This window comes from Herpailurus yagouaroundi, unplaced genomic scaffold (genome assembly GCF_014898765.1).
Source record: "Herpailurus yagouaroundi ecotype Mexico unplaced genomic scaffold, PumYag 77, whole genome shotgun sequence".
NCBI lineage: Eukaryota > Metazoa > Chordata > Mammalia > Carnivora > Felidae > Herpailurus > Herpailurus yagouaroundi.
This window is the reverse complement of record NW_024412388.1, coordinates 6,569,355-6,589,303: the sequence shown is the minus strand read 5'-3', so window position 1 is coordinate 6,589,303 and position 19,949 is coordinate 6,569,355. Positions and strand designations below refer to the sequence as shown.

The 19,949-nt window shown below is 57.1% G+C and overlaps 1 protein-coding gene across 4 annotated transcripts in view; it reads right to left on the bottom strand.

The window, feature by feature from the left end:
* The window catches only part of SPSB1 (splA/ryanodine receptor domain and SOCS box containing 1), a 79,370-nt gene that overhangs the window by 23,361 nt on the left and 36,060 nt on the right, over positions 1 to 19,949 (bottom strand). Inside the window, exon 1 of one of the 4 annotated variants that reach the window (XM_040460575.1) lies at positions 4,180 to 4,460. The exons of the other annotated variants lie outside the window; for them this stretch is intronic. The gene's annotated coding sequence lies outside the window, so the exon portion shown is untranslated. Of the gene's footprint in view, positions 1 to 4,179; positions 4,461 to 19,949 lie in introns of those variants that run through there. 4 annotated transcript variants of the gene reach the window in all.

The window sequence follows — 19,949 nt, the reverse complement described above, 5'->3', positions numbered from 1 at the left end:
TCACCTGCAGAAGTGATCCACCCCGAGAGGCGGTCTGTACGTGTTCAGCTGACGAACACTTGGAAGACACCCAAGTCCCAATAAGGTGCCTTAGGGTTGGAATGTGTTCCAAAAATATTAGGTGCCTCCTGTATACACACAGGTAGAAATCACTGGGGGAGACAGGGAGCAATCATTTGAACAGTTAATGCAAACTTCAGGGGCAGAAATTTTTTAAAGTTTATTTCTTTATTCTTGAGAGAGAGAGAGAGCATGAGTATGTGAGTAGGGGAGGGGCAGAGAGAGAGGGAAAGAGAGAATCCCAAGCTGTGAGCACAGAGCCTGATGTGGGGCTTGAACCTGCGAACCGTGAGATCGTGACCCGAGCTGAAATCAATTGGAGGCTTAACCAATTGAGCCACCCAGGCGCCCCTTCAAGGGCAGAAATTTTTATCTGTCGTGTTCCCTGTGGCAGCCCCAATGCCTAGCACAGTGCCTGCAACACAGTAGGTGCTCAATAAATAAATGTTAAATGACTCTATCTCTAATACAGGGCCAAGTAATAAGTGTCAAAGAAAAAACAGAGTAGTGAGGACAGAGAAAATGATGGGAACAGGTGGGAAGGGAAGGCTTCTCTGATACCGCAATTTATGGACGGAGACCGAGATAAATGGAGGGAAAAAAGCACGAGCTTACTCAAGAGGAAGAGCGTTCTGGGCAGAGGGAACAGGATGTGCAAAGGCCCTGAGGTGGCAGCACGCTTGTCGTGCTGGGAGAATAACAGAGGAGCCATGCAGAGGGGCAGGCACACCGGCCTTGCGGGCCACAGTAAGGACTCTGGATTCTGTCTCCAGTGTGATGAGAAACGGGCATAGGGCTTTGAGCGGGGGGAGGACACAGTCTGACATCTGTTCTAACGGGATCCTTTTAGGCGGCTGTGTTGAGAAGAGGCTGTTGGCAGCCAGCGTGGAAGCCGGGAGACCGGCTGAGAAGTCAATGCGAGGTTGCAGCTTGAACCTGAGGGTGGCCGTAGCGGGAGGATCCAGAATGTAACCCGAATAAACTATAGGCCCAGAGCCCGGGAAGACGGTGGCCTAATCTGTGAACCCAAGGACTCCAGCTCTTACCCCCTATGGTGACAGCAGAGATATCGGGTTACAAAACGGGAGGGCCACTCGACCGGTTTTCCTGAGCTCTGGTTCTGGGCTTCCCACGTGTCACTTTTAGAGGCGAACACAAATCTTTTGCACACTTGGCTGTCTTACTCCTTACTGTATGTGAACGTATCACCTCAGGTTTATACCTCAGTCTCCTGTGAGTTTGGTAAAGATCTCTAAACTGTGTTGCCAGGGGAAAAAAATCCAGTTCCCGAATCTATAAGATGTGGGTAGACCATAACGACCCCGAGGGCTCAGCTGGCCCCCTTGGGATCCTTCTCGGAGCAGCCCGGCTGCCTCTACCTAAGACTTCCTGGGGCTGAAAGCGGGTCAGTCAAGGGTAACTTGTTTACCAAGTGCCTGCAAACACGGAGAAGACACACGAAGTCTGGAGTTGGACCACTTGGGCTTAAGCTTCAGCTCCACAAGCTGGGCGACCTTGGGCAGGCAAGTTGTCTAACCTCTCTGAGCCTCAGGTGCTTCTCCACTGGAATGGGGGTGGGGGTGGGGGGGTGACTGCCTAACATCGTTTGTTTTTTTGGAGGATTTTTTTTTTTTTTTTTTTTAATTTTTGGGACAGAGAGAGACAGAGCATGAACGGGGGAGGGGCAGAGAGAGAGGGAGACACAGAATCGGAAACAGGCTCCAGGCTCTGAGCCATCAGCCCAGAGCCCGACGCGGGGCTCGAACTCACGGACCGCGAGATCGTGACCTGGCTGAAGTCGGACGCTTAACCGACTGCGCCACCCAGGCGCCCCTGCTTTGAGGATTAAGTGAGAAGCCCACAGAAAGCCCAGCCCTTCATAAAGACCCACGCTGGGGATGCATCTGTAATTTAGTGGTTTGAGGAGAAGGCAGGAAGGCAGGAAGGAAGGGAAGCTGGGAGGGTTTCTTGAGAAGGCGTCTCTAGTGGAGGAACAGCTAGAAGAATGGTCGCTTCGGAGTGTCTGTGACTCAGCCAGGTGGCCGCCTCTCGTCATCTCAGGCTCATTCCTGATGACAGAGAGGCCCCCTCGGGAAGCCCGCAGGTGCTGGTGCCACAGGCAGGCAGTGGTCTTGCCCGCCTCTACCGGATGCTCCCTGGTGCCTCCCCCACGTCCCCCGCTGTGCCTGCTGCAGGATGCGGTGGCAGCTGTGGCGGTGGGCCCGTGGTGTCCCGAGTCTGCTGTGGCCTGGGCTCTACTGAGGCCAGGTGGCAGGGACACACACATCTGGGGAAGTTTCTCGGGAAAGCAACTGGATTTGGGCTGGGTCTATCCCACTTGGGAAAGCAACTCGGATCTGGGCTGAGTCCGTCCCACCTATCACATCTGAGAACACAAAAGGAAGAAGGGGGAAGTGGGGAACAGGGGAATTGGCCCAACATCCATTTAATGGGCTAGTCCCGGATGGCCATCAGGGCAGAGGGAGGAAGAAGCCAGAATGAATGAATGCGCTCGCTTCTCCAGCAAACTTTGGAAACGTCGGCAGGCGTGGGACCGGCCACTGGAGCTGGGCCAGGTCCCCCCCACCCCCTCCCCCGGGTCCTAGGTACATGTGAGGGCCGCGAACGCACGCGGCACCTGCTCGCCTCGGCCACATCAGACAGATCGCGTTTGGAAAGGTGTTTCCTCCGCACGCTGGACTTGCCATGAAATACAACCACCAGCAGGTGACCTTCACGGGGAAATGGGGCCACCCCAGGGCAAGCGGCCCACGCTCCTCACGGTCACGGCCGTGGGCCGTGCAGACCTAGATGCGGGGACCCCTCTACAGCTCCCCCGGCGCAGCGGCGGGCCCCGGGGCTGCCTTCCTGGCCGGGCAGCGAGTTTCCAGGGCCGGAGGAAGACCACAGCTCCTCTCCCGCCCGACACACCGAGTATTTCTAAGGCCGTCTCAAGTTTCCGTTCCCATATCAAGAGCGCCTCTTTTCTGCTGAGGCAGCGAGAGCCGTCAGCGAACTGAGCTGCCGGGACCCACGTTTTCGTAACACAACGCCTTCCCTTGCAACGCACCAGGGTGAATCACTGAGGTTTAATAGTATCGGCAGCTGGGCTGGTGGAAGGAATCCGCGCAGAAGCCCGACGGCGCGGCTCCGGCCGGTCCCCACGCGCCTTGCCCCGGCCCCCACCCAGATACCCCACCTCTCTTGATTGACAGCACCCCCTTTCCAGGCCCCCCAATGGAAAGGCAGATGTGACTGCGGTTCTGCACGCACAAAAGAGAACAGTCCCTTTAGGGGCCAGGGGACGGTCACCCTGTGCCCCGCATCTAGGCATGCCTGGAGCTGGTGGAAAATGCAGAGTCTGGGCCCTTCCCGGCCGATCTGGGCCCAGGGGGGTGGGGACTGTGGAGCGGGCCCTCCCCAAGGCAGAAAGAAGCCTGGAGGGAACACGCATCAGAAAGAAGGAAAACAGAGGGCCCTCTCCAGCAAGCAGTCCTGAAACATAACTGGCCCCGAACGAACCAAATCTAGAAGCTGACAAGTTTAGCAGAAGTAATGCGCAGAGCCCGTCAGGGCCTCGTCCTCTTGCCAGACCCCCCGGAACAGGGGGGGACTTAGAACGGGCCGTAGATTCCCTGGCCCACAGCTAGCAGAAGCCCCCGGCCACTCAGGGTCTGGGAAGACCGTGGTTTTGGCAACAGCATTCCAGACCTCTCCTCCTCTCGCAGCTCACCAGGGGCTCCCTCCTGCCCACCCTCCAAGCCCTCCTCAGCTCTCCCTTCTTCTCCAAATACCCTCCATCCGCCGGCTAGCCACGCCAGCCTCGCCGCCACTCTCCGGGAGCCTCACGCGCTCTCGCGGCCACACCTGCTGTAGCACCGACCCTTTCACTGCAAACAACCCCACCTGCTGGAATCCCGTCCATCTGTCTGTCCCGGCACCCCTGTCTCCCGCAAAAACCTCCCCCAGAATCACCTCGGGACGCCGGGTCCTGCCAGAACCTAGAATGCAGGTCCCTTGTGGCCCCAAGTAGCATCCTGGCTGAGGCCCACAACCTTGCCCGGGACCCGCCCCTCACGGCCGGCCAGCAAGTGGCCTCACCGTCTTCCGGACACCTACCGCCGGATCCGGAGTTCTGGAATGTTTCGGGCCAGTGCCTGGGGAAAGCGCCAGGAGAGGAGTCCACGGGCTCTCGGGCTGGGGGCAGATCTGAGGAGGGGAGGCTGCCTCCCTGCCAGTGGCCGGGCCTGCGGGTCCCCCAGGCCTCCTCCGCTGGGGCTAGATCAGCCCTGGCCTGAGCGAGCTCCGCCGTCACCAAGGGGAAGCGGCCCTTGGTTACCACTGGCCGGGAGAACACAGAAGGCAAAACAAACAGTGGGGCCCGCTCCTCCACGGACTCACTCCTCGCTGCTGGGAACGATTACAAGGTAACAGGCCAGTTTTTAAAAGCCCTCCAGAAGGGAGGCTGCGGCCCAATGGGAGGCCACTCTGTAACCCGTTCCCTTCCTCCTGCCGCCGCTGCACCCTCCCCAGGACCCAGGGGCCCTGCGTCCACCCACTCAGGGAAGCCCGGGGCAGCCAGGCTGCAAGTCGCAGAGGAAGCCGGGGGGAGGCAGAGTCTCAGGCAGACACGGCAGCCACTTCGGCAGCCACGAAGCCAAGGTCTCAAAACGACAGGTGGGCCCACGTTGGCAGGTGTGGAGGCGACCTCCCCGAGGACCCCGGCCGGGCCTGTAGGGGCAGGCTCAGGATAGCACTGTTCCCTCAGCCCCCTTCCCAGCCCCACCCCTCCGGCAATGACCAGCTCTCTCCTCCCCAAACAGGTTGCCATGAAATTAACGGAAACTCACCAGCTTAAGTTGCCATGAAATTAATAGAAAGTCACCAGCTTACGGGGCTCACCAGCCCGGCTGGCGGTGATGGGCCCGGACTGCCCCCGGGCCACAGCCAGCCCCCCAGGGCTCTATCCTCAGGCCCAAGCCTGGGCGCTGACTCCCTGTCTGCCTCCAGCCAGAGCGGACCTGGCAGCCAGGTCTCCCCCATGCGGAGGCAGCTCACGGCCGGGGCCTGGGCTGCGTCCCAGGTCCCCATGAGGGAGACTCCAGTGGAACCCAGGAAGGGTTAGAGCCGGGTGGCACTCCTTGCCCCCAGGTGGCGGCGGGGGTTGGGACACGTGCAAGGTGTGCAAGGAGAGGTTTTCTGGCTGCTTGCCGCACCCCCACCCTGGCCCCTGGGGATTTACACCTGAACCTTTAATATCTTCCCGCACTGATTCAAGCCCTGCTTGCTCTCCCCTGCCTCCACTCTGAGCAGGTGGGAGCGTCCCGCAGTGTCCCCCTCAAGGGACAGACTGCTAACTCTGGACAGGGAACGTGGTGGCAGCAGGTCCAAATCCCCAAGAGAAGGAAAAGCCACCACATTGCCTGTCTTTCCCTCGGGAATTACCCCATCGGGCACGCGGGTCAGGTTTTCCCCGTCTTAGAGAAGTCATGCTGATCGCGGGCTAGAAGAGCCCACCGTGGTTCAGGAGCCTCCCGGCGACAGAGAGAGAGAGAGAGAGAGACAGAGAGACAGTCAGAGACACAGAGAGAGACAGAAACACACAGAAACAGCGAGACAGAAACAGACACAGAGAGACAGAGATAAACACACAAAGACACAGAAACAGACACACAGACAGACAGAGGGACAGACAGAGAGATAAAGAGAGATAGAGACACAGAGACTGAGACACAGACAGGGAGACACACAGAGAGACAGGAAGCACAAGGAACAGGAGGCGGGAGGGTGCAGGCCCTGAACCCTCCACAAATGTCCACTCGGGGCCCCAAGAGGCCAGAGTGTCCTCGTCAGGAGGGCAGGGCCGAGGATGGGAGTGGGGGACCCTTCCCCAAGCCAGGCAGGAGGGTCAGAACTCACAACCGGAGGGGAGAAGGGTCGCAGAGAGCTGGGGAGCCCCTCCGCCCACCCCCAGCGTCGCCCTGCTCTCACCCCCACAAAGAGGGGTTTCTGTCCCCAAACCGGCAGTGTTGAAGTTAAAACGAGCCAATGAGCTCAGTGACCAGGCAGGCCAGGGGGTCCAGGGCCAGAGAGGGGTCACCTGGGCAGGTGCAAGGTTCCCGCCTGGGTCGTGCTCTGGGCACGGGCACCGGTGGCAGTTGCGCCTTGAGGGGTCCCCTCCCTCCTTTTAAAAGAACCCAGTACCTTCGGAGGTGAAGCCCTGGCTCGCTTGAGTATCAGGAGCCAAACTCCCGGCCCCCCTGTCCCCCCTGGCCAATCCCTGCTTGTCTTAGAGGGACCAGGGGGGCAGCTTCTGCCCCCACCCTGTCCCTGTCACCGAGCTGTTCTTTCTGGGGGGTGGGGGGGGCTGAGCAGCGGGGATGAGTCTCAGACTCCCACTCTGACATGCTGGAAACTGAAAGGGAGCATTTCTAGGGCAGACAGACAGAAACTACTAGAAAGCCCCCCTCCCCAACTCACTTGAGTTGACGGAGAAGTTTCTTCCAGAGCTTCAGGCGTGGACTCTGTTCTGAGGGGGAAGTGAAGGGGCCAAGAATCCCTGGACTAAGACCCGAGATCCTCCTCGGAGCCCCCCTTTCCCTTCCTCCCTTGAGGACTCCCCGCCCATTGTGATTACAACAGCGGGGACATTTAGGGCGATAATTAGCAAGCATGTGGAGGAGACAGGGTCTGGAGCTGGATGGCCTTGAATGCCACTACATGGAGTCAGGACTCCGACACTGGGACCAGGTGACACATCAGAAAGTTCATCCAGCCCCTGGGCTTCCAGAAAGCGCTCCAAATGGAAAGCTCATGAATGTCCCCTGTTTCCACGGAGCAGGTGAACTTGCTCTGCTTAATGAAAAGTGCCGTGAGGGGCAGTGGTTCTATAAACACAGCAACTGATGCCCCTTTCATGCCTCAAGCCTTGGGGACTGTTGGCGGGGGAGGTGGCCTCCCGTGTGCCACTCCCCCAAACACTTCCTTGAATGCTCTAAGAAACACTCTTGCTTGCTTGGTTTTACTTTGGGGGGAGGTAGATTAAGAACCAGGAAGGAAGAATGAGAACATTCCTTTTAGGTCAACAAAGTTTGCAGTGGGTTAACAACGCAAGAAACACCACTTCCAACAACAGCATGAGAAAGCGTTGCTAGTTTTGCACCCAGAGAAACACGAGCAATAAAGACATACGGTCTGTCAAAGGGCTGAGAGAAACAGAGGCAAGAATGAATACACACGGAGAGGCCAACAGCTGCCCGCACATAGTGGGTCCTCAAACAATACTGGATGCTCACACGGCCTTCACTGTGAGAGGTCGGTGGGGGGCAGTTGGGGGCACTTTGCACATATTCCTGAGTTAGGTGATGTCATAATGATGGCCCACGTGATGTTCAGGTGGTCAAATCTTAACTCCAAAGATCATCTTCCAGCCACTGACCCCAGAACCAGGGAAACCACCACCTTCTTTTAAAGCACAAAGACACCATAAAGACCATTCAATCAAAACGCTTTGTTTTGTGAAACGGGGCCTCCACCGCGGGAGATAGTAAGGTGAATCCTCAAAAAATTAAACACGGAATTACCATTACCAGCAACTTCACTTCTGGAGTTGCTCAAAAAAATTAAAAAATTAAAAAAAAAAAAAAAAAAGCGGGGCCTCGAACAGATGTTTGCACATCCACGTTCACAGCAGCGTCATTCGCAACAGCTAAACAGTAGAAGCCACCCAAGCGTCCGTGGACAAGGAGTGGATAAGCAAGCCATGGAGGATCCATGCCACAGAATATTATTCCGCCCGAAAAAGGAAGGACATTCTGGGGCACCTGGGTGGCTCAGTCGGTTAAATGTCCGGCTTCGGCTCAGGTCGTGATCTCGCGATTCGTGCGTTCGAGCCCCGCGTGGGGCTCTGTGCTGATGCCTCGGAGCCTGGAGCCTGCTTCAGATTCTGAGTCTCCCACTCTCTCTCTCTGCCCCTCCCCAACTCGTGCTCTCGCTTCCTCTCTCAAAAACAAGTAAACATTAAAAAAAAAGGTCTTTAATAAAAATAAAAAGGAAGGACCCTATGACATGTGCTACGACATGGGTGAACTTTGAGGGCATGAAGTAAACCAGTCCCAGAAAGACAAGTGGTATATGATTCCACTTACAGGAGCTACCCAGGGTGGTCAAATTCCCAGACAGAAAGCAGAACACCAGGGGCCGCGGAAGGGGGAAGGGGAGTGAACGTTTCGTGGGGGCAGAGTTTCAGTTTGGGAAGACGAGAACGTTCCGGAGGTGGATGGCGGTGACCACAACCCAGCAATGTACGTGTGCTGAATGCCTCTGAACTGTACCCTTGAAAGTGGTAAAAAGGATAAGTTCTGTCCTGTGTCATGTGTATTTTACCGTAATAGAAAATGCTTCGTTTTCTACGCAAATCAGGAAGAAAAACCTGAAGCCTAGAAAAATTCAGTGAGGGAAGAGGGGTCCCCACTCCCCCGAGCTACCAGAACCAGTGATGAACGAGGCAGACGCCCTTGGCCAGCCATCCCTGTCCCCCCCCCCACCCCGCCTCTCCCAGCCGACCGTGGCCAAGGTTGTCCACACACGGATCTGTTTTCCCAGGAGCCACGCGGGAGGGGGGATCAGCCCAAGCAGCGATAGAATGTCACCACTGATTTGGCTAACGGGCTCCCCAGACCTCTTTGCCAACTTCCCTTCCTCTCGGTTAGAAGACCAGAAAGGGCTTGACTACGGGCAGGCCGCTTCCGGGCCCTGCGCACGCGGGGTGCTCACATGGGAGCCGGTGCTTCGCCAACCTGCCAGGGCAGCAGAATTGGCAGGAGATAAAAGTGGGCTTGAGAAAGAAGACAGCTTAGAAAGACAGAGCCCACAATGGCTAGGGGGCTAGGACAGGTTGCCGTCCAGGAAGTGACTCGTGTCTCCCCTGGTCCCTTGGGGCCGCTCCGGGAACAGACACTGCAAGAGGAGACCAAGCTTCTCGAGCTTCTCACGGGAAGGCGGCTTCCGGCAGCTTCCCCCACGGGCTGGGAACCCGTGAGACACCTGAGGTGGCTGGTGGCTGGCGGGACCCAGGAGGGCAGCTTGGTCCTCACTCCCTGCTGAAGAAGACCGAAACCGAGCTGGAAGCCACAGGGCCCAGGGCGCCCCGGGGGCTCGCTGCCCTCTCCTGCCACCACCCACACTTCCCGTGGCCTCTGTCACCCTCCACATGCTCAGGCTGCAGAATCTAACAAGCTGAGGTCAGACCCCAGCCACTTTAGGGAAAGTGCTCTTGTACGGTCAAGACCTCCTAATGAATAAACTGAATGGCCTAAAACAGCATCTTCTCAATCTCTCAATCATGTGTGAGAATACTGACCGCGTCCTTGACCTTGAAGCGTCAGTTTCCCACTGGGTGAGCCTCCCACTCCGGCTCCTTTGCCAATTCTGCCTCCTGCCCCCTAAACACAGAGGTTTTTGGCAAGACCCTCCCTCTGCTCTCCAGGTTCCAGGGAGCATCTCCCCTTGACCTTGACCCGGCCGGCACACAGCATCTCTAATGGCAACCCCGCCCCCGACTCACACACAGCTGCCCCAACTCAAACGCGGGCTCCTCCCAGCCTCTACGCCTCTGCCAATTCCTGTCCTCGCTCTCACGATGAAGTCACCGTCACCTGCAAGGCTCCCCCCAGAGTCCCCAGACTGGCCTCCCTGCCCACAGCGTCTCTCTGACCCAGCCCACACAACCAACCGTCCTCAGACCCGCTCGTTTAGACAGCTTTTGTTCCTTCTGAAAACCTGCAATCCACAAATGTATAAAAGGGACGCGTATTTTCGACACGTAAAGCGAACAGCTGCCAACAGCGTCGCGTCCGTTTCTGCGCTTCCTGCACGGTGGCCAGAAGGCCGGATGACTCGAACGGGTGACTCGGGGGAGAGGTAAATGCAAGTGGTGAACACACTCGTATGGAAGGAGGCCCCAGCTCCCTGGTAGACGGAGAAACACTGAACCGAAGTGATAATGCGCTATCATTTCGCATCCCCCGGGGTCTCTACATAGTCAATGCAGACACAGCACCAACCGCTGGTGGGGGGGGGGGCACGAAGGGGCACCCGCACGGCTGGTGAGGGCTGAAACGGTGCCGCTTTCGAGAAACCAAATCGAAAGAGAAATCATCCCAGCGAGTGCACTCCTGGGGGCCCGGGCCCACAAGAACGAAAGCGCCCTCACCAAGGACGTCCCTATGGGGTGCTTATTACAGAGCCGCTGCCGAAGCCCCTGCTCCCGATCCCGCGGTTTGTGAGTTCGAGCCCCGTGTCAGGCTCGCGGCTGTCAGCGCAGAGCCCGCTTTGGATCCTCTGTCCCTCTCTCTCTCTCTGCCCCTCCCCTGCTTGTGCTCGCCAATAAATAAATAAATAAATAAATAAATAAATAAACAAATAAATAAATATGAAAGTAAAAAAGCAACTAGAAAATAACAGATGTTGGAAAGGATGTGGAGAAATGGGAACCCCTGCACACTCCTGCTGGGAATGTAAAATGGTGCAGCCACCGTGGAAAACCGTATGGCGGTTCCTCAAAAAAACCTAAAAATCGATTTGCCGAACAAGTCAAGAGTTCCACTTCTGGTTATGTGCCCAAAAGAACTGACGGCAGGGGCTCAAACGGGTCAACAGCAGCATCACTCACGATCGCCAAAAAGTGGAAGCAACTTGAATGTCCGTTGATAGATTAATGGATACGCAAACTGTGGCACATCCACACCACGGAATGCTATTCGGCCTTGAAAAGGAAGGAAATCCTGTCACTTGCTGTGACTCGTACGGAGCTGGGGGACATGAGGCCAAGTGAAATCAACCAGTCGTAAAAAGGCAAGCACTGGATGATTCCACTTACCTGAGGTTTCTAGAGGAGTAAAATTCTTAGGGACAAAAACTAGACCCCCCCCCCCCGCGGGGGCCCCGCCCGGCCCGGGAGTAAATGAGGACGCTTGCCACCATGAAATGGAATGGAGTGAAATGTCAAAAATAAAATAAAATTATTAAAAAAATAAAAAAGCTGCTCCATACAAAAAAATACAAAAGGAAAGGTGTTGACAGGCATGAAGGAGCCCCTAAGGAGGCTGCTGTTACCAGGGGTTAGGGCAGTGGGCTGTCACCCACCCCACGCCCAGAGGACAAACGTTCAACGTAAGCACAAGGGACTCCAGAAGAGTCTAGATCTGACAGTACCCCCTAGAAGGCAGCAGAGGCCGGTGGGTGGATGCCACCACCCCGAGGTGACCTTACAGGGACACTCTTCTCCTACCCTCCCCCCGATCTCCCCACTGGCTGATCCCAGCTGGAAGCCAGAGGGAATGGGAGCCCCCCCAACGCGACCCACCCAGGAGGTGCCCCCAGGACAGGGGGCACAGCAGGGAGTGACCTGGAGGGGCAAGGAAGCCCCAACATAAACTCCAGGACTGTTTCTTTAAAGCAAGGTACAGGGTATGATATAATGATTGGTATGATATATGATATGATATGATATGATATGATATGATATGATATGATAGAATAGAATATGTGTCACCATTTCCATGAGAAAGAGTATATCATCCGCATGGTTATGCAGGCACGCCAGATCTGGATGGACCCCCCTCCCCAAGAAAAAAGACTATATTTGACACGCTATGGAGGGGACCGGTGGGAGTGTGGGGAACAGGAGTTGGCGGGAGGAGACTTTTCACTACCTCCCGTATTATACCTTCTGGATTTTGAACCATACAAATGGTTCAAAACATTAAAAGTTTCGTTTGGGGCCGCCTAGGTGGCTCAGTCTGTTGAAATGTCCGACTCTTCGTTTCGACTCAGGCCATGATCCCATGAGTTCGAGAGTTTGAGCCCCGCATCGGGCTCTGCCGCGTGGGAGTCTCTCTCTCTCTCTCTCCCTCTCTCTCTCCCTCTCTCTGCCCCTCCCCCACTCGTGTGCGCGCTCTCTCTGTCTCTCTCAAAGTAAATGAGCTTTAAAAAAAAGTTAAAATGTGCTTATATTAAAAATCACAAATAAAATTGAATTTTAAAAGTGAAACAAACAAAAAAATTAGAAAGGTGACTGCCAGAGGCGGGGGGGTGGGGTGGGGGGGGCAGTGGGGGATAAGGACCTGTTGTTTTCGTGGGGAAAGAGGTCCCAGTTCACAAGATGAAGCGTTTTTGAGACGGGTGGTGTGATGGCTGTGCAACCCCACGAACATGCTTCGCGCTTCTGATCTGCACACATAAAGACGAGGTGACGGTGCTCTGGGTTTCCAGCGTGCATCCCCCAGAAACATATGCTGAAATCCTAACCCCCAGTATAGATCAGGACTTTAGGAGGTGCTGAGGGCATGAGAGCGGAGCCCTGATGAATGGGATTAAAGTCCTTTCAAAGAAGGTTGGGGCGCCTGAGTGGCTCAGTCGGTGGAGCCGGGTCATGATCTCACGGTCCGTGGGTTCGAGCCCCGCGTCGGGCTCTGTGCTGACAGCTCAGAGCTGGGAGCCTGCTTCCCATCCTGTGTCTCCCCCTCTCTCGGCCCCTCCCCGATCACGCTCTGTCTCTCTCTCTCTCTCTCTCTAAATAAGCATTTGAAAAATAATAATAAAAAAAAGAAGAAACACCAGAGAGATGATCTCTCTCTCTCTCCACCACGTGCGTAGCAATGAGACAGCGGTATTCCGGCCAGGAAGAGGGGCTCGCCGGCCTCCAGAACTGTTGGAAATACATGTCTGCTGTTGAGGCCCCCTGGCCTGCGGTGGTCTCTTAGAGCAACCCACGATGCCGAAGACAGACAGTACATTTTGTGAAGTGTATTTCACTATAACTTAGGAAAAAAACAAACAAAAAAAGAAGGCAGAAAAGACATGCTCCAGGTTAACATCAGTTTGAAATGCGGATGAGAGAGACCAAAGGGGAGAGGGTTGTAGGCAAACGCGATGTACTCTCGCAAACGAGCCTGCGTGAAGACGGGAACGGGTGCGTCTCATCAGCCCGGCAAGGCCGGAAGGGTAACGTGGGGACCTCAGGATCCGGTGATTCCTCCTTCCCTGCATTTACATATCACGTATCATCCGGTGAGTGCACATTGTACTCAGGAGCAACGAAGCTATTTTCCTCGTGGAAAAACTTACATACGGAAGGCACCAACCCCCGTATTTTTTTTTTTTCTGCGCGGAACTGACAACCGTAAGCCATGCGGGTTCAGATCAAGTCGTGTCTCCTGGGAGCATCTTGGGAAAACGGCTCCCCCAAATATGCGACGCGATCCCCTTGCAACATGCGTCATGCTCGGCGTGGCTTTCTTGCTCTAAAGTCTTTGGTGGCTTCATCCTGCCTGTAGGGTCAAGTCCAGACTTGTGAGATGGATACCAAAGGCTGTGCCCACTCTGTCACAGAAAGGCTGGCTCGAGCCCTCTGCTCGCTCTGACCGGCTACTCCCGCCCCTGCCCCCCACCCCCATTCGGCTCACACACCTTTCTCTGTCTCTGCACATGCCTCTGGCCACCCGCTCGTGGGCTACTCTGAACCAGCTCAGCTGTCTGTCCCTTGGGGCAATTTTCCTTCCGAGACTCTGGGAATCATTCCCGGAAAAGAGTCCAGAAGCCTCATGCCATCATTTCGAGAATACATTGTCTGCAGAGTGACTCTACCCATGGGATGTCCTCCACAGCCCTTCCCCTGCACCCATCCGCACCCAAGTTCACTGTCATTCTGGCGATCTGCCCAAGGTCTCCCAGACTCCGGCAGTGCCCTCTGGTTGGCTGTCGGGCTCCCCTCCCAGAACACTCTCCGCCCCCACTGTCTTGCGCCCTCCTTATGAGTCCCACTCACCGTCCCGCATCACCTTCCTGAACACTCATCGCTCCCTGGCCGCAAGGTCATTCCCCTCCTGCGCTGGCGTGGAGTCCTCTGCCCCGGGGCACACAACCTCCATCCGGGTGACTCCTCTCCAGCTGTGTCTCCCCATCCAGGAACCCCTCGACGGGGGGCACCCGACCCTAATGGAGAACGGAACCACCCGTGTACTCTTTTATACCTTCAGGACTCTCCAAGCTTCCTGCCAGGGATGCCCCCTGCACCGTGCATGCCCCCCGGGGATGCTCCCACCCTCGTCAGAGCTCCCGCAAAACTGTCTACCCCTGACCAGCGATCCCAGCAGATGCAGGGGCCACACGTACTGGCATAACCAAGAGCAGTGGTTCTCAACTGGGGTGATTTTACCCTCCGGGGGACATTTGGCCACGTCCGCAGACATTTCCGGTGGTTCCAATCAGGGGTGCGAGGTGCCACCGGGACCCTGAATACCCCACAGCGCAAGGGCAGCCCCCACATCAAAGAAAACGATCCTGCCCGTCACGTCAACAGTGTCTCAGCTGAAAACCCAGAGCTGAACGGATGCAGTGATCCCTGGACAGAACTGTCTTCACGTGGCCGTGGCAGTGGCCGGAAGCACACCCCAGAACGCCAGCATGTGTGGCTCTGTGTCAGGCCAAGGGGGTGGCATCTCAACCCGTGGCCGTCCTGAGCCCGGAGGGGAGCGGCTGAGGAGAAACTCACCCCAGCATCATCCCCAGCCCTCTGTGTCACCCTGAGCAAGACACTGGACCTCTGTGGGTCTTAGGTTTCCCGGCTATAAAAGAAAATGTCAAAGGAGATGGGCTCTTCAGCGGATTGGGCTGGAGAGGTTCTTAAAGCACTTGGAAAACTCGTTTCTGGTTGGCGGAACTATGAGCTGCCCTCCTCTGGAGTCGCAGAGCCCATTCGCATCTTCAAGGCTCAGAAAAGTCCTACAGGACAGACAGCGGCAGGTGCTGCTTAACCCTGATGCTTTCACGCCTCACAGAAGGGGACATTCTCCCCGCAGCACACTTGGCCGCGGCCCTGCAAGGGACTCCGGTCCGCAGGGCTTCTGGATCTTTCAGCGCCTGCCGCTTTGTGATTCTGCGACGAGCAGTGCCCCTGCCTCCTGCCACGGCCACGATTATCTGGCCCTAAAGCAGTCGGTGCCAAAGTGAGCAAACTCTCTGTGGGGTCCACACCGTGTCCCCGAATCCCACAAGTGTATCTCAGCGGAGCGCTCATTTATGAATCCGAGGTCAGGGGCTTGCTTTTTGGTGGGTGATAGCCGCTGGCTCTGAGCCACGTTGGGCCCCATCCTCTCAATCTGGTCCGGGGGTTTTGGCAAACGGTGACCCAGGGGCCAGGGTGGACTGCTGTCGGTTTTTGTAAATAAAGTTTTATTGGCACACAGCCGTGCCCTTTTGTTGACATACTGTCTCCGGCTACTTTCCTGCTTGCTAGGAGTAGTTGCAACAGACAGCACGTGGTCCACAAAGCCTAAATATTTACTATCTGGACCTTAGAGTTTGCTGACCCTTGGTCTAGACCTTAGGAAATGCTGTCTACCGTGGAAGAACCGGGCCAAACTTCTCCCCCACGCTCCTCCAAAAGACCGTTCCAGCAGGCCCCGGGCCCCACATCCACCCGCACGGAGATGACACATGGTGCCCCAGCACAGAGCACGGCCAGGATGCTGCTGTCTGTCAGCCCCGGGCCCGCCCACACCCTCCTTCCCCGGGCCCTGCGCTGCCCCCCCCCCCAGGCACGCTTCCCCACCACAGCCTCCCTGGATCCCGGGGGGACCCTCTCCCTTCACACACCAGAGCCCCATTTACAGCCCAGTGTACCAGCCTCTTCTGGTTATGCGCCTGATTAGCCAACTTTTAAGTACGTATCCCCCAAAAGATACATTATGCATACATCATGCTCTCGCCGTTCTGTATGGACGGGACCTACCTCAGGAAACACACATCAAAAAGTAGAAATTAAACAGGAAGAGGGTAAAAAAATAAAGCTCCGAATTTCTTCCCACACGCTGGCCGACCGGAGTCTGGAGAGGGGGTCTGGAGGCTGTCGGTTCTCAGCTCCCACGTCGGCCGGCACCCTCAAGGGGCTCGGGCCTCGGGGGGCAGGGGGCTGTGCCGGTCTTTCCCAACAAACAGCAGCAGATTAATCAAAGGACGAGTGACCATCCTGATGCCTGCCCAGCCCCGAGCACCTGTCCCAGAGGACCCCTGGGTGGGGGGAGGCTCAGGGTCCCCAGACCCAGGAGCCACCTGGCCGCAGACAGGAAGGGAAGGATGAGGAACCCCCCCCCCTCCCCGCCCCCACCCCAGAGGAGGCACCAGCTCCTCCCTGGACAGCAAACACTGTGGCACATCCAGGGGGATTTTTGTGTTTTGACTCAGAGGCAATAAGTCTTTCAAATTAAGCCAAATGCAGACAGAGCTACAGTAATGAGGAAAGCCCCTTGGAAACAGCCGGCCTGGGGTTTGCACTCCTGCCAGGCAGGGGAGGGGCGAAGGCCACTGAGCGAGGGCGAGAGGGCAAGGCTGCCTTGTGGGTCCTCCCGGGAGGTGGTTCCTCAGGGCCAAGCGGCTTTGAGGGGATCTCAGGCCCACCCCCAGCTCCCGCCCTGGGTCTCCAACCCTCACTCCAGTCCTCCCAGGCCTGCCCACCGGGAAGGCACTAGGCCACAGGCAGTCAGAGACCCCATGGCTTCCCTTCTCAGTGCCTTTAGTCACTGTTCAAGGGGCACCAGCTTGGATGGCCCCCGCTGACCTTCTGTGGACACTTCAGGTGGCTTCAGGTGTCCCCACAGGGTCGCCTGGGGGCACTCCAGACCCCCTGTGGCATCTTCTCTGCTCCCGGGAGGAGTCAGGGCAGACACCGGGGACACAGATACATCTTCCCTCGAGTTTTATAAAGGGAAAAAAAAAAATTCAACCACAGGGAGCTTAGTGCCAGCCCAGGAAGCAGAGCCGCCCAAGAAAAAAGGCGGCCCCGGCCTCCCTGGGCACCTGGCTGCTGTTAGAAACACACCCTGCTCGTACCCCCGAGACACCGGCCTGCGGCTTCACAGAACAGAGCTGATGACAGGATTCGAATCTGCCCCCTGAACCAGTCCAGAGGGCCTCACATGGAGGGGGGCATCAGGGGGAGGGTCCACCACCAACGACGCGGAAGCAGGGACGGGGCCGCCCCTGCACCGGCATCTACGCGGGAGGGCCCGCTCCCAAGGTCCTGAGTGCACGCCCTTCCAGCCGGCCACCAGCTCCTCCGACACTCCTCTCACTGGGCCGCTTCCCTGCCCCAGACCGTCTGCTGGCATCCACGAAACACACAGGTCCCCGTAGCTAGTTTCCTGAGTGACCACGATGGACCAGGCACAGGGCGCCCTCAAAGACGACCGTCAAACTTTCACACAGAAGAGCGTTTCGTGACCTGGTCCTGACTACCTTTCTGGCCTCGCTCCCATCCCTTCCGGGCCTCCAGCCTCGCCCACCAAAATGCAAACACCCGATGAAACCACGCAGTGTCCCCAACAAGATGGGCTGAGGGCCTGACTCCTCTGCCCACCCCTGGCTTCTCGTTCTGGTGATGCACCTCGATCCTGTCTAGTCGGGGGGCTCCCTCTTCCCACTCCCGGCCCCGGGCAGGAGTAGGTCGTGCTCTACCCCGGGCTCTAGGGGTAGGTACCGGGGCTCAGCCTACGGCATCAGGGCACCACCCACCCCTGTGACAGTCAGAACCAGTCCTGGGACTTTCGCTTAAATGACCTTCGGAGAACACGGCCAAAAAGGAAGAAGGCGGATGGATGCTTACACAGAGAGGCAATTGCTGATGCCAGGATCGGAGCTTCTGGATCCAGCTACGCCTGAAACTGCCTGATGTTTTGGCTGCTTCATACAGTTCGGCGAATCAGTTGCTTTTTGCCTAAGGCATTTGGATTGGGTTTTCTGTCCCTTGCAACTAGAAAAGTCCTAATTGACTCACAGGCCAAGCTTTTTAAAGGCCACTTTTTTGCTCACACTGTTTCTTCCACCTGAACACCTGGCTTTTCCAGGCTTCTTTCACGGAGACTTTGAAAGAGGACTCAGGTTCCCTCTGGAAAGCCTTCTGACCTCCTCCCAGTGTCATTTGGATGCCCCTACTCTGTGCCTCTCAGTACCTGTGCGTTCTTTCCATTTATTAACCCGTCCCTCAAACATGGGCTGAGCACCCAAGCCCTGCCCCTCGGTCGGCTCAGTCCAGGGGGAGACACCGTGGCTGCTGGTTTTCTTTCCTGTCTCCCCATCCTTGAAGCAGGGACCAGGCTGTTCTAACAGCCAGCCCAAAGCCTGGCACACAGCAGGTGCCGGATAAATGTCTGCTGAAGGAGGACAGAGCAACCCTGCCTTATCCACGGACACGTTATACGCGAGGGATGGGGCAGAGATCCAAGCCTGTCCAGGAGCAAACCCTGTCGGTCCTACCTTCAGTCCATCCGGAACCCAGCCACCCTCACCACCTCGCTGTTCCCGCCTGGGCCCAGCACCAGCCTCTTCTGCCCAGACTCTCCAGTACCTCCGGGCCTTTGCACTTCCCGAGCCCTCTGCACGGTACCGGGTACACGGGGCCTGGGCACCCAGGTGGCTATTCCCTCACTTCTGCCAAACCTCGGCTCGAAGGCCGCCTCATCACTGAGGCCTTTCCCAGCTACCCTACTTTAAATGGCAGATGTTCTCTCCCCGCAGCACCCCTGCCCCTGTAACCCGCTCGGCTCTTCCCTCAGCACTTTCCAATGACACTCATTTGCTGATCTGCTTAAGACCTGCTCCCCGGCGCGCCTAGGGGGGCTCACTCGGTTCGGCATCCGACTTCGGCTCAGGTCACAGTCTCGAGGTTTGTGAGTTCGAACCCCACGTCGGGCTCGCTGCTGTCAGCATGGAACCCACTTCAAATCCTCTGTCCCCCTGTCTCTCTGCCCTTCCCCTGCTCATGCTCATGCGTGCACATGCCTTCTCTCTTTCTCTCTCAAAAATAAACATTTTAAGAAAGAAAAGAATGGAGTTGAAATCTGAAGGAAGAAAAAAAAAAAAAAGACCCGTTCCCCTATAAGAACACGTGCTTCACAAGGGCAGGTGTCATTTCACTGGAACAGTGCCTGGCACACAGTAGGTGCTCAACGAACACCTGTTGAACGAGTCAGGGGCTGTGCGTTCCACGGAGCCACCTCCCACACTGCCAAGCTGCACAGAAATGCCACCTGCACGAAGCAGGGCCTAGGGCCTCTGCTCCCATACCCCCTTCCTGAAGGCGTATCAGGCATCCTCCTGTCTGTCCCCCCTCTGCTCTGGAACCTTCCGCCAACTGATCGGCAGCTTCTCTGCCCCAAGTTGCCTTCCAGGCCCCTCATCCCTTGAGAAGTCAGTCTCCAAACACGTCAAGAGCTGACCCCTAAACAGCCCAGCCATCCCTGGTGTGCAGGGCAGGCACATACCCAGACAGCAGGGGGCAGCCTTGGCCCCTTCCCTGGGCCCGCAGGGGCTGCTCTTCCCCCGGAACACCCCCCCCCCCCGCCCCGCCCCAGGCAGCAGTGGGAGCAGAAGCGGGCTCGTCAGCTGCTCCGTGCTGAGCCCTGGGGTCCCAGCTTCAAGTAGCCAGACAAGCCCTCCATTCAGCGGCAGCAGCTGGCAGGTGGCTGTGCTTCCAGACGGGACTCCTGCAGCCCCCACGGTCTGCCTGGCACAGACCCGCTCGTAGGGCACCTCCCATCCCAGCCTCGTCCCCACTGCCCTCACCCACTCGGTTTCCAAGAAAGAATGTGTCTGGTCTGGATCCGACAATGCTGGCCCCGTGACACGGAGAACAGACTGATTGTCCCAAACACGACCGTCTCGCCAGTGTCGGCCCAGAGAGGTCAAGGATCACAGGAGTTATCATCACAGTGAGCTGTGGCTCCCAGGCGGTCACACCCGCTCCCGGGGAGAGTCTGGGTGCTGGGAGGCAGGCTGGCCACCTCCTCCTCCCGCCGGGAGCCACACACAAAGTTCCCTTTATGGGAACACGG